At 39.5% G+C, this 13,804-nt stretch overlaps 1 protein-coding gene and 1 non-coding gene across 2 annotated transcripts in view; one reads left to right on the top strand and one right to left on the bottom strand.

The window, feature by feature from the left end:
* Pak5 (p21 (RAC1) activated kinase 5) overlaps nt 1-13,804 on the bottom strand; it is a 92,144-nt gene that overhangs the window by 56,864 nt on the left and 21,476 nt on the right. The window lies entirely within an intron of this gene.
* On the top strand, nt 1,946-2,053 carry LOC113835991. The gene has a single exon (XR_003486658.1). It is a non-coding gene; the product is annotated as a U6 spliceosomal RNA (small nuclear RNA).

Raw genomic sequence — 13,804 nt, 5'->3', positions numbered from 1 at the left:
AATGGAATTATAATAGGAATATCAGCCACACTCCTGGGCAGGCCTCATGCTCAGGAGTGGTTGACTAACATAAATCATAGTCTCTGTGTGTGTGTGTGTGTGTGTGTGTGTGTGTGTGTGTGTGTGTGTGTGTGTTTTGTCTTTTTTGATAGAGAGAGACAGATACACACAAAGAGAGCATGAAGTTGGGTGTGTGGGAGTGGGAGGCAGATCTGTGGACTATTTGGGGAACGGGAAATATAAGATCAATCAAAAATATATGATGTAAAATTCTCAAAAATAGAGAAATTAAAAAGAAAAGGACAAATCTATTGTTAAATGCATTAATATTGGGGTGTTTGTTTACTATGCAGCAGTTATTCTAACCATAGTTAACTAACATTTCAAAGCAGTTAAAATTAAATTAAAAAATTTCTGAATGCAGTGTTCTGATTCCAACTTTTCTGATAACACAACTTTGATAATGACAGTGCTATAGAGCCTGTGTATTCAGGTGGATCTGGCTTGTTGGTATCAGGAATGCAGTCAATATAAATGCTCAGCAGCCCTGATATATGGATGGAGCCTCAGGACAGAGACCCAGGATGCTTCCTCAGTCAGTTTCTGAGAGTTTAACTTTTCTGTTATATAGTTCAGTGTATCTTTATCATAGAACACTGCAGAACTTTCCCATCCTGGATTGGTTAACTAGCAGGAAGCTTGGCTTACATGCAGCATTTGACAGAGCTGACATCCAAGACTGCTGGAAGTCACTCAAACATGGCCACAGCCACAGAGAGAAATGAAGAAAGAGTTCTCTCTATCAATTCAAACTTTTTTCTTGTAGTGGGATATTTGTACTTTATTGAAATTATTGCCCATTTTGTCTGAATATACATGGAATAGAGCATCTATTTGCAAAAATACAAAACATGTATTTATTCAATTTGTTCTCTGAACAGGAAACAACAAAACAAAACAAAGCAAACAGCAATCAAACAAATAAAAGAAACATATCATGCCATCACCACTCATGTATTTTAGTTCCTGGTCCTGAATCATAGATGGGAGAGAGAGAGTTTGTTTGTTTGTTTGATGGGAGAACCAATATGACTTAGTTTTGCCTTACACTTTCTTGACACAGGACCTAGGCAGCTGCAAGGGACCATCCTTCATCCACAAGGCACTGCAAGCTGGTGAGAGGAGTGACTTTGGAGATCAGAGATGCTTCTGAGGAGAAAATGGCCAGATGTCTTACAAACTTCCCTTTCAATGATACTATGTGTGGGCTTCTCTGTAGATGGGTGTACCCGTGTCAAATGCAACTGCAGTTGGCATCTGCTTGGAAATGCTTCTCTGTGGGAAGGGAGGACATGTCACAGGAGTAGGCTTTATTCAGCTGGAAGAAGGCAGCCACTCATTTTCTCCATCTCTATTAACTCCTCTGCGCTAGACTTCTGTGAAGCCTTTCAGTCCACTCCGTTTCCTGCTTTGTCCTACTTGAACTAGAGGGTCAGCACCCGTTAGTGCATGGAATAAAGGTTTCTTCCTCTCCACCGCTGATCTCTAACTCACACAGCTTCTGCCCAACAAGAAAATCCAGTGCCATCTTCACACTTTTCTTGACGAGCTAATGTACTCTTGTGTATTGTTCAAATGAAAACATATGGATTGATACTATGTGACTAGACCTTTCTGTAACTGTAGTTTCTGTTTTCCACCTATTTCCCTAGATTTCCAGATAACACTGGAGTGTTTACAATGCATGATATAGACTGTGTAGAATGTCTACTGCCTCAGGATATGATCTCCAGAGCCATCCTATGATGTACTCTATTAGTCATATACAGGTTAGCCATATGGATACTGATGTCTGAACCAGTAAGCAGGCTAGCTGTGCATCTGAACTCTAAAATCCAGCTACATACTCATGACTTCACCTGCAATACTGGAAAAGTATCTTTTGGTGCTCGCTTCAGCAGCACATATGCTAAAATTGGAACGATACCAAGAAAGATTAGCATGACCCCTGCACAAAGATGACACACAAATTCGTGAAGAGTTCCATAGTTTTTCTTTCTTATAAAAAGGGGAAAAGATTGTCCTAAAAAGTATCTTTTGTTTTTAAATTCATGCCACATTTTTACATCTTGAAATATGAAATAAATTTATTTACTTGTTTCTATGAGATAACATTACCAAAAAAGTCACAGACTTGCACCCAGTATAATTATATGTGAACTATTTATAATTTAAAGCAGTAATTTTTTTCTGAAAACTAAATACAAAAGTCATGAAATACTACTATTCAGGACTTAACCATACATCATAGCTTAAATAATTAGTATTTAGCAAACATTCTAATGATCAAGCTGGCTGAGTCAATTAAATTATCTAATTTATCTAGAAAAATCCACTAAGTTTCAGCTAAAAGCTGTAGTTCACAAGTATATGCAAAAGAGAAAAAAAAGAAGACTCCATACAAATAAATAAGATAAGCAGTCCCTTAAAAAGACAAAAGAATAGAAGAAAGCAACACTGAGACCATAAATCTGAATGAAGCCCCCCAAATATTAGTTGAACAATGAAAAACTCTTCCCAAGAAAAAAATTGAAGGAAAAATAGAAACATTTATCACCATTTCTCTGCTAAGAAAAATCTGTTTCAAAAGCAGTTTGCAGTACATTTGTTAGCTAATGCAAAATTCTTCTAGCCTTCTACACATACAAATGGCCCCAAGAGATAGCTTCATGTGCAAAGCAAAGCACAGGCAGACAATTTTCTGGGCAGTGGTTACACAACACAATTCTTCAAGACAAAAATTAGCATAATGATACATGATAAGGAAGCACAAAGTACAGTTGACTTTGTGCTCTAGGTGAAGTAAACATTGGACAACCATCTTTTTCCAAATCTGGCCATCAGGAAATTCCAAAGTAGAGGTAAACCTTTTCTCCAAGTATTTGTCTCATGAACTCATACCACAGTTAAAAGTGAATTGTCAGTGTGGAAAAATTGCCACAGGAGCAGGGGTGACTCAAAATGTGGCATCATCAAAACATCCAACCCTAGCAAGCGGGACAGTCTCCTAAAAATTATAACCAATGAGATTAGTTTCAAACTTATTATAAACAGGAGCCCACTGAGGTTGGAGGAATTGCTGCTTTACACAACTACTTATTCAAGGTCACCAAACTAGTTGAGGTGGAGGAATCAGGTTTTGAAGTGAGATCTCTCTAAACAAAAGCATTAACTCCTAAGCAACTATAAATCCCCATTCAAAACTGTAGCATCTATGTATGCAAGCACCAAAGTGTGATCGCAGTCACCTGTTTTAGCCACCCATTTACCACCTACACACCAAACATCACCATTATTTACCCTTCTCAGATACTTGCTGTGATATGAGAGAATATGCCTAGGGTCTGGATTCTACTTTTCTCCTTTGGATGGGCTATGGAATACCAGAGGCAAGGCTTTTTGTGTCTAAGAAGGAAACCTATGGCCTAAAGAATTTTTGGTTGAGGTGCTACGTGAATCCAAGGTAATTATGAGGCACTAGGTGCTCTATGGAGTAGGGGCAGCTGCCAGGAAAACAAGTGTCTTATTTGAGTTCTTTTGGAGCACATCTTGAGGGAGAACTTTGGTGCCATTTCTGTGATTAGAAAGAAGTTCCAACCCACAGGAACAGTTGGCCTGAACAAGGGAGAGAGCACATCGACCCCAGATGCTGTCGGGGAGGCCAGTACAAGACTGGTCCAGACCCCTGAACACAGATGTCAATAAGGAGGCCTCTGCACTCCAGGGAGCCTTTGGTGGTGGATTAGTATTTTTCCCTGGTGCAAGAAGGGACTTTACAAACCCATCCCACGTGAAGGGTTACACTCTGGCCCTGGACACATGGGGAAGGGCCCAGGACCAGCACAGGAAGATTTGGTGGACGTTGCAGAGCCCCCATTGAGGGCCCTACCCTGCCTGGGGAGTGGTGGGTGGATGGGGTGGGGGGTAGACTGGGGGTGGGGGAGGGAGAGGGAGGAGGGACTTACATGTGAAACAAGCTTGTTCCCTAACTAGAACTAATAAATAAATTTAAAAAATAAACTATATGAATATGTTGTCCCTAAAACATTTTTTAAACTTAGGGAGAATTAATTAAATGTATATATAATCATTTGGGTTTTTCATTTGTGTGTTTTTTGTTTGAAAAAAAAAAAGAAAGAAGTTCCAGAAAACCACATGAACAACAGAGGAGAATGCAGTGAAGATGAGATGATTCCATAATGAATGCACTGGCGAGCACCCACTGTGAGAAAGTGGGAGGTCTTACTATAGACCCTCCAAGGTGCCACTTATGAATAGACTGTATGTCTATTAATTGTTTGAGTAAGAGGTAGAGAAGCAGAAGTATTGTCCAGCAGGTTCTTCCTACTTTGGTCAAGGATTTTCTGAGGAATATTAGTCACTTGGCATATCTGGCAGACATTAAAAGGTTGGAAACAGGAAAGAATGCAAACTGTCCCCCCAATTAATTCGTCAATTAAAGCAGTAGGTAAACTTGGGTGTGTTCAAAGAGATGGGAAGCAGTGTCTCCATGTGTCCCCTGTAGTGAGCTTTACATATAGACAGATGCAAGCTTAAATACATGTTCTGCCATGGTTGAAGTATAAAGTTTTATGTATGTTGAATAAAACCTCTCTATAAATATATCTCTTGTTTGTAGAGCTGAGATAAACATAGTAGGTTGATTGGAGTGAGAATAAAGAGAAGCAGGGTAAGTGTATGCTACCACCTTGTACAATGCCAGGCCCATCGTTGAAATTGATTACTATTTTCCTATTGGGTTTAATGTAAAGAAAATTTGGACAGGCCAGAAGGTCAAAGACTACCAGCATTAGTCTCATTCTTAGTAAGTGCTTGTTGAATGAATGAATGAAGTAATAAAAATCTAGATAGTGGCCTATGAGGGACCATAACTATAAAAATTAAAGTTTTAGTTGAATAAAGATTAATCTCCTTATCATATCACCAATATAATAGAACATCTACTTTATAATTCCAATAAGATAAAATTCAAAGAATGACAAAATCTATGTCAGATAATGGTTACTCTTGAGAAAGCTGAGAATGTAAGTGAATATGAGGTGGGAATCTAATGGAGGGGAGGGAGTTATAAAATATTGTGATTCCTGATACATGTATTAACTTTGCAAAAATGTGCTGGGCAGTATGTAGTTGTTTAACTAAAAATGGCTTTCATAGGTTCATATATCTGAATAGTTGATTCTGGTTGGTGAAACTGTTTTGCAAGGATTAAGAGGTGGAGCCTTGTTGAAAGAACTGGGGGTGCACTTTGAGGTTTCAGAAGACCACGTGATTTTGAGTTAGCTTTCTCTCTGCATTGTGTCTGTGGGTTAGATGTGAGTACACAGCTACAGCTACAGTTCTAGATAGATTAGATGATTTAACTGACACTGCCTGCTGCCATTCTCTCCTTCATGATGGTTTAGACTCATCCTCTGGAACTATAAACCCCATAAACTCTTTCTTTGTAATGTTTCCTTGGTCACAGTGTCTCTTCCCAGCAATAGAAAAGTCACTAAGACAGGTGGTATGCTTGTGACTTGTGTGCTTTTCTCTCTCATATGTATGTATGTATGTATGTATGTATGTATGTATGTATGTATGTATTACACATCAATGTCAACAACACCTTTTAGATAGTGAGGGAGCATGAGCCTTGGCTTTTAAAGTATTTACAGGTCCTCTATCTGCACAGATTAAAAAACATAGACACCACAAGTTAATTTCTCTCTGCCAAACAAACCAATAAACCAAAAAAGAAACATCTTGAGCAAAAAGACACAAATCATTAAAAACAAAAACAACCAACCAAACAAATGAACAAAAACCCCTAACATTAAAGGCAAACTCTATTTTTCACAGATATTTTAAAAGTGAATTTAGTAGCCAAGACCCATAAAGATAAACAATGTGTATTTTCTCTTATTTAAGGACCTTAGCTTTGAATATTCAGATATGTGTGTCTCTTCTGGAATACCCTTAGAGGTGAGGAAATTAGAAATGGTTCTTGGTGTGATTTCAGTGGAGGAGAGATAGAACTGAATGGTGTAAAGGGTTAAATGGAACTAGTGGAAAAAGAAGAATTAATTTAGAGTTGGGGATGGGATAGTAGTGTAGAGTATGGGATATAGAGGTAGAATAAGTAACATTAGTGAGCATTTTAAAAAGCCATTCAGATATTGCCACTAATAGTCTTTCTACATAACCTAGCTATGATGAAGTTATCAGACTAAGCCCAACTGAGGGTCATTCCAAGGAACTGTTAGCCTATATTCTTCAGAAGTGCTAAGGTTAGAATGGACACAGGAAGGCAATACTTCCAGACTCATTAAACACAAAGAGAAGGACAACTGAATACAGGGAACTTCTCACTGAATCTTCTCCATTGTCGCTATTCCAGTTCCATTCAGTTGCTGTGATAAAATACCTCGACCAAAAGCAACTTGATGAGGAGAAAGTTTATCTGACTTGTACTTCCAGGCAACAATCCATCATTGGGAAACTTCATGGCAGGAACTCAAGGCAAGAACCATGGATAAACTCTACTTGCTGGCTCACTCAGCTAACTTTCTTACATAACTCAGGACTACCTGCATAGGGATGGTGTCTCCCTTGGTGTACTGGCCCTTCCTACATCAATTAGCAATCAAGATAATTCCTCAGACATGCCTTCTAGCCAATCTGATTGAGGCAATTCTTCACTAGAAGTTCCTTTTTACAAGGTTGGGTCAAGTTAATAAAAAATAACTAACCAAAAAATAACTAACCAAACCAGCCCCAAGACATAAGAGACAGTAAGTCCCAGTGTTACTGTTCTGATTTTGGCACTGGTATGTGACAAAGCACAAGATGCTTTGTTTTGGTAGTATCTTAGTCCATGTTTGCCTCTTTAGCACAACACTATAGAATGTGTTGTCTTTTAAACTACAGAATTATTAAGGCTAATTAGTGTATTCATTTCCAGGGGAGCATCTACTCTTTGCCTCAATGATAGCTATCCTGCAAGCTTATATGGTGGAAGAGCAGAGTAAGCTCTCTGGGGTCTGTTTAATGATGACACAGCTCTCATGACTTACTAAAGGCCCCACCTCCAAACAATGTCACACAGGGGACAGAATGTTAATACATCAATTTGGGGGGAAACAGAAACATGAAATATTAAGAATACACTCTATGCTATTCAGATGGATTGTTAGATTGCCAACAGAGTCAGGACAAGAGGTTCTAATATGGTGCTTATCACCTTTGGTTAATTTTGAGATTATATTAGTCAAAAAATGAAAAGGAGATCCCATGATCTTTAGCCAAGTTCTAGAACCAGCAGATCATCCCAAGAACAGGAAGTAGAGATGCTTCCCAATGTGGATTCAGACAGATGGGAAGTCATAGTTGTGTTTAGCTGTGATGACATGGCTAGAGCTTTGTGAGTTTCAGTAATGTCTTTTTATTTGATTTTCTATCTCATTTTTGAAATTAGAGGGCAAATATTTTAACTACCAAAAATCTATGTACAGTCTGGTTGAGTGTTTTAAAAGCGAACCATGTGTCCAGTGTTCACATATTCTCAAATTAGAAGCAAGGTCCATAGGGGGATTGCAAGATAAATACATATATAGAAAGCTGCAAAAACAGCATTTGAGTCCCTTATAGTAAATTTGCTTTCCTTGGCAACTCCCTTCCACTGTGTTCTATTATTAGTGGGAGACTGGGCCTGACAACCTTAATAAATCAAGCTGTCCAGTAGCAGCTCCCTTTCCTGATGCCACTGGAAATGGATCTAAGAATGCAAGACAGGAGAGGAAAGGTACAAACAGTGAGCAATATTCAGTGGTGAAGAATGAAACCAATGAATAAATGATGGCCTTTACCAAGTCATACCCACGCTTGGGAAAGAGCAGATTCCGGTCCTGGTGGAAGTCTCCAGATGAAAGAAGGACATGTCTTAGCAGTGAGGCATTGGGTGGGCTTTATGTCACACAGTAGGAATTATCAGATGATATTAGAGTGAGGATAGGACTGTAGTCTTAGTGGTCTTCTAACGCAGGTCAGTGGCTCTGATTTGGAAGCTCTCACTGACCTTCATAGTGAGTCTGAGCCATGATGATGAATAGAAAAAATTACTTGCCTGCAGCTGGAGTCCTGGGCATTTTCTGAAGCATCTGTTCTCCTGACCGTTGGTATCAGTGGCATCACCACCATTTCATTTAATTGGGCGTTCATATACCAAACAGAAAAACCAAAGTGAGTGCTGTGCAAATCATTCTTTTATTTCTGTGGGGTCTATGTTGGTGGTGAGGATCATCTGGCACCAAACAATCCATAGGAAGGAAAGGCTGGGAAGTTGGATGACAATCCTTAGCTACCCAGACGCATTAGAGGTAAGGATATATAGGTATTCTGTGCTTGAACACTTGATCCTAAAAGATTTTGTACTAGGACAATACAGTCTATAATGGCCTTTAAAAAACTCTCTACTCTAGGAATGTAAAAACTGGTCCATTTATTAGCTGGTGAGTCTTTAAGGCATCTTCCTGTTTAAAATTCAAATGGATCTCAAAAGATGTCCCAAGTGGAGTAGAAAAACACAGACAGGACAGATGGACAGGTAATATTGTTAAATCCATTGGCAGAAGTCCATTAATCAGCTAGCGACAGTAGAAGTGAAATGCCAAATGGTAATTTTCTCCAGAGGTAACCATGTGGAATACGGGGTGTGTGTGTGTGTGTGTGTGTGTGTGTGTGTGTGTGTGTGTGTGTGTGTGTGTGTGTGTGTGTGTGTGTGTGTTCAATTAAATACTGCCATTGTTTGGGGAGAACTACAGATTTCAAAAAGACTCAAGGCTGCCCCCTGGTGTGAGTATAGACGAAAGCAGCTGCAAGTGCTTAATATAAATTTTCTTTTCAAATATCTAAGTAATAACGTTGAAATCACACTGCTATCAAAAAACAAGCAAACAACAAACAAAAAGCCATTGCAAATTCTTAATGATTCAGAATTAGACTACCCATTATGGAGAATATTAATATCAGAGAAACTGGTGAATACATTTCCCAGGTAATCACATTACTAGTAAACAACTCTGCTACCTCCTACTTGGAGAGGAGGGTGAATGGTCCTAAACTACACTTTATCCGTGCTTTTCAAGCAATATCGTTGGCATAGGGAAGACATAATGTTCTGTTCCTTGGCTTAGGGTAATCTTGAACTATACAGTTCTCTTGCAGCGTTCTTTATTATTCCCTCTCCAGTGAAATGTGGTTTCAGGTAGTCCAGGCTAGCATTGAACTGCTGATACTCTTTCCTCAGCTTTCTGAATCTAGGATTACAAATGTGACCCAGAATTTCAGAATTTCTACTTTAGAATCATATATTTAGAATGTTTAATGAACATCAAATAAAACAAGTGCCTGCTATTTAAACAATAAATATAAGATGCTGACATACTGATAAGATCCTCCAGAATTTCCTCATTGGTCTTTGGAGCATAGCCTATGGACTGTTTACCTGCATTTGTTGACTTCATTAACCCCCTGGCCTGCCCCTTCCTCCCTGGATTCCTGTTTCTTACTAACTGTACCTGAAAGTCATCATTACTCTAGTTTGAATACTTGTGTCCCTTCAAAAGTTCATGTGTAGGAACTCAAACTCCAAGATTGGGAAAATATTAAGACCTGGTTGCTTTCAGAGACAACCTTATTAAAATGCAGAAGGAGAGACGGAACTAATCAGACCCTTTTCTCCTGCTCATTGTGCACATGGGACCCACACTTAATGCACCACACTGGAAGAGATCAATCCCTTCTAGACACTAAACCTTCCATTACCTGATCTTGCATTTCCCCCTCTCCAGAACTTGTGAAATGAATTTCTTTTGTTTATAAGTTACCCAGTATCAGTGATTTTTTTTTAGATGCAGCGATGAACCAAGCTATCCATCGGCACTTTGAGTGCATAAGCAGAGAGCCAGTAACACCTGTGAATTTATGCCATTCATCTCATCCCTCGTGGACTGTGGCTCTGCCCAATAACTGCTGGATGCAGGGGCTTGGAGTTTTCAGAAAGAAAGAAAAAGGTACGTCTGTTCTGCATAGCAATAGAGGCATCATATCCCCCCTCAAAGCAGAGATTAGCATGAAGAATGGTTCTTTTCCAGAGTGCCCATCAAACAGGGCAAAGCTGGGCTTAAAGCTGTGCTATTCTGCTCAACTTCCCTTTCCTGCCTCCTCTCCTCATGCCCTTGCCTAGTCTTGCTGGAGTACTTTCTTCATACATCCTTTGTGCCTGACTCACGGCCTTAAGCTGCCTAGGGGCACCTGTCGTGTGTGTGTGTGTGTGTGTGTGTGTGTGTGTGTGTGTGTGTGTGCTCGTGCACACATGTGTGTGTTCTCCTATTTAGGTTCTTTAAAGAGTTGCAAGGAATGAGATGTTGTCCCCAGGGTGACTGGTCTGTAACTGAAAATACTCCAGTGTTTGGGCCAACTGAACACTAAGACAGAATGGACTGTGAGCTTCCCACTGAGGTTTCCTGTTCATTTCTAGGCTTCTACACTTGGTCACTCCTGTCCTCTCTGTTCCTCTTTGCATATTTAATGCCTCTTCTCTTCTCTATCCAGACAGTGCAAGCTCTGTCACCCTGGCGGAGTTCCCCCACACCAGTTCACATGTCTGCTGAAATCTGTTTTGCCTTCCTCACCACCCTCAACCTTTTGTCCATCCCTTTTCTACACCTTTCATTTTCTCTTGGCATTTATCACATCAGAAATGTATTACTTTTTATTATTAGGGTATAATATATGACTAGAATATAACACCATAAAGGAAGAATAAGCTTTTATGTGACATATTAATACATTTCTGTCACTTAAAACAGGCAACAGTTTCTGTGAGAATTTAAAGAGCTGATATTTTAGTTTCTGTGGGACAAGCTCTGTGGCAGCTACTCCAAGTTGCCATCATAGTTGCCATTTCAGAAACTGTCAGAATATACATAATGAATGAGTGCTGTTCTGATCACACTCTACCTACAAAGTAGGTGGGACCTTTTGCTTCTGACTTTGTATATGAGGGGCTTGAGAGTTATGACTTCATTGCAAGCAAAGGGAAAAGTCTAAGCTGAACAAATTCATAGTGTTTTCAAAGAAGTAATAACACAGTGAAAACTGCCTTCCGGACTGGAAAGACAAAGGCTATGGAGAACCACAATCACCTGGAGCAGAGTTCCATGTGCAGAATCCTCTGTATGGAGTAGCTCTGGGGTGGGAGTTTGATGGATGAATAGGACAATCTTAGAGCTCAGATCTCCAGGGGAACCCAGGCTTGAGCAGAGAGGGGTGTCTGCACTTAGTTCTAAAGGTTACCTCCAGAAATTAGTCAGTTTTAGATCTCTACTATCACTGACAGACTAATCAATTCTTGCTTCTGGCACGGAGAAGTGAAGGGAGTCATTTAAAACACCATTCAGCCTTCTCTTCTTAGGGAGGAGGCTTTCCTCTAGAGAAACTACTGGACCACAGCCTGATCTACTGGGCATTTACTCCTCTATACCCAACTAATCTCTCAGGAGAGAAATACCAACTCTGACTTCTTTTAGCCTTCCTGTATAGTAAAAACAAAAGTACATGTGAAGCTTACACACCAGGGAACAGCTTGGCTGAAAGTCAAGGACCTGATCACATGATTAGGAGACCACTGCATCTCCCCATATTATACCCCCACATCACCAAAACCTTACTTTCACAACTCATTGTGCCCACTACTCATCATACCAAAAAGCAAAAAAAAAAAAATCATTCTGATGAGACAGCAAGAACATCAAGACCAGATGTGGCACATATGTTGGGATAATCAGGCCAGGAGTTTTAAACAGCTATGATTCATAAGTCAAGAGCTGTGATGGAGAAAGTAAACATCATGTAAGAGCAAATGGGCAAAATAAGCCAGAGAAGAAAATTACAAGAAGAAATAATGGGGATCAAAATCAACATCACAGAAATGAAGAATCCTTTTAATGGGTTCATTGGTGGGACTGAGAGACTAAGAATCTCAGGGCTTGGAATTATCTCAACAGAAATATGCCAGCCCAGAAAGCACAGAGTAAAGCATTGACATAATAAATGGAAAAAAGATTATTTAGGAACAATGATGTAATTACAAATGGTGGAGCATATGTGCATGTACAAAAAGAAGAAAGGGGGGCAAGAATGGAAAGAAAATGCTTGAAGCAATAATGACGGAAAAGCTCCCCAAATTCACAACTGAATACTATAACAGCAAACAGGATAAATGTAAAAACTGAAAAACAAAAGCAAAACTGTACCTAGTTATGTAACTCCTAAATCATAGAGAAAGTAAAGATGATAAGAATTTCTGAATGAAGTTAGAGTGGAGTTCCTTACCTGTGGGAGAATGAAGAATTGCATCTAGTTTTCCAGAAACCATGCAAGGAAGAGTGAGGCCAGAAAGATGCCTCACCGAGGAAAGGTGTTTGACACCAAGCTTGATGAGCAGAATTGGATCCCCAGAACCCACACAATGGAAGGAAAGAACTGAATCCTGCAAGTTATCTTCCAACATTCAAGAGCCATGGCACATATGCACTCATGTATGTAATACAGATATATGTACAAGAACACGCATAAATAAGTCAAATTAGCATATTTAAAAAGAAAAGAATGAAGAAATGAATATTTAAACTTAAGAGGGGAAAAACCCTCTCCATTGAACTACAATTCTATACCCAAAGACAGCCAGCAAGATACCTTAGTGTGCACATGTGCTTGCTGCCAAAGCTGACGACCTGAGTTTGATCTCTGGAAACCACTGAGTAGAAGGATAGAAGCGAATCTTATGGGTTGTCCTCTGACTTCCACACTCATGCTTTAACGTGTGTGCAAAGCTTCTGCCCCTCCATAAATTCAGTAATGTTTTAAAAAGAATTTTTTATTTTAGATAAACAAAATTTTATGAAATATGTAGCCAGAAGATCTATCTTCTAAGAAGTGTTATATTAGTTTCTTATTCCTCCCTTATCTTTCATATCAAATGAGTCCTGGGAAGTAAAGTATTAAGCAAGGATGGGGAGAGGAGGGATAGTGGGTGACTAAGGATATATGCAAAAGCCTTATTAAAATCCATAAGTTTCTAAGCTAATTTCAAAATACAACTCAAGAAAAAGAGTTTGAAAGTAATTACCTGGCATGGGTAGGTAACATGGTTCTCAGAAGACATGGGCTAGTAAACAGAACATGTGGTGCAAGAAATGGGATGTCTCTCTATGAGTTATTGGTCAAGAAGGCTCCAGAAGTCACCCAAACAACACAGGTTATAGCCATTGTCCTTGGTTACACTCCATAACTGCATGGTAAGGCCCCTTTTTTTGCAGACACCACACTGAAGAATACAGAGAAAACAACATGAAACTGATGGGAAACATCCTTCCTGTTGGGTAGCTTTCATAGTGCAGGCAGGTACTGTGTTGACTGGCAGAAGAAAACAGATATCAAAAGTCTTACCTCATGCTGGACCCTGCACACTGAATTACCAACCTGCCAGGCAAGATGTGCTCGCTGACACAATTTTGGCACAATTCTTCCAGGGTAACTAACCTCTTTCTGATTGGATTTAAGGCTTAGTACACAGAAGAGAATTTCATCCCTGGTACTGCAATCCAAGTCAAATAGGCCAGAGCTTAGGAGGTCCTAGGCCCTTGAGTAGAACATGCCATTGATATTTTGCTAAATGGTT

This window comes from Cricetulus griseus, chromosome 6, assembly GCF_003668045.3.
Source record: "Cricetulus griseus strain 17A/GY chromosome 6, alternate assembly CriGri-PICRH-1.0, whole genome shotgun sequence".
Classification (NCBI taxonomy): Eukaryota; Metazoa; Chordata; class Mammalia; order Rodentia; family Cricetidae; genus Cricetulus; species Cricetulus griseus.
The sequence above is the reverse complement of the archived record's forward strand: the minus strand, read 5'-3'. Positions and strand labels throughout refer to the sequence as shown.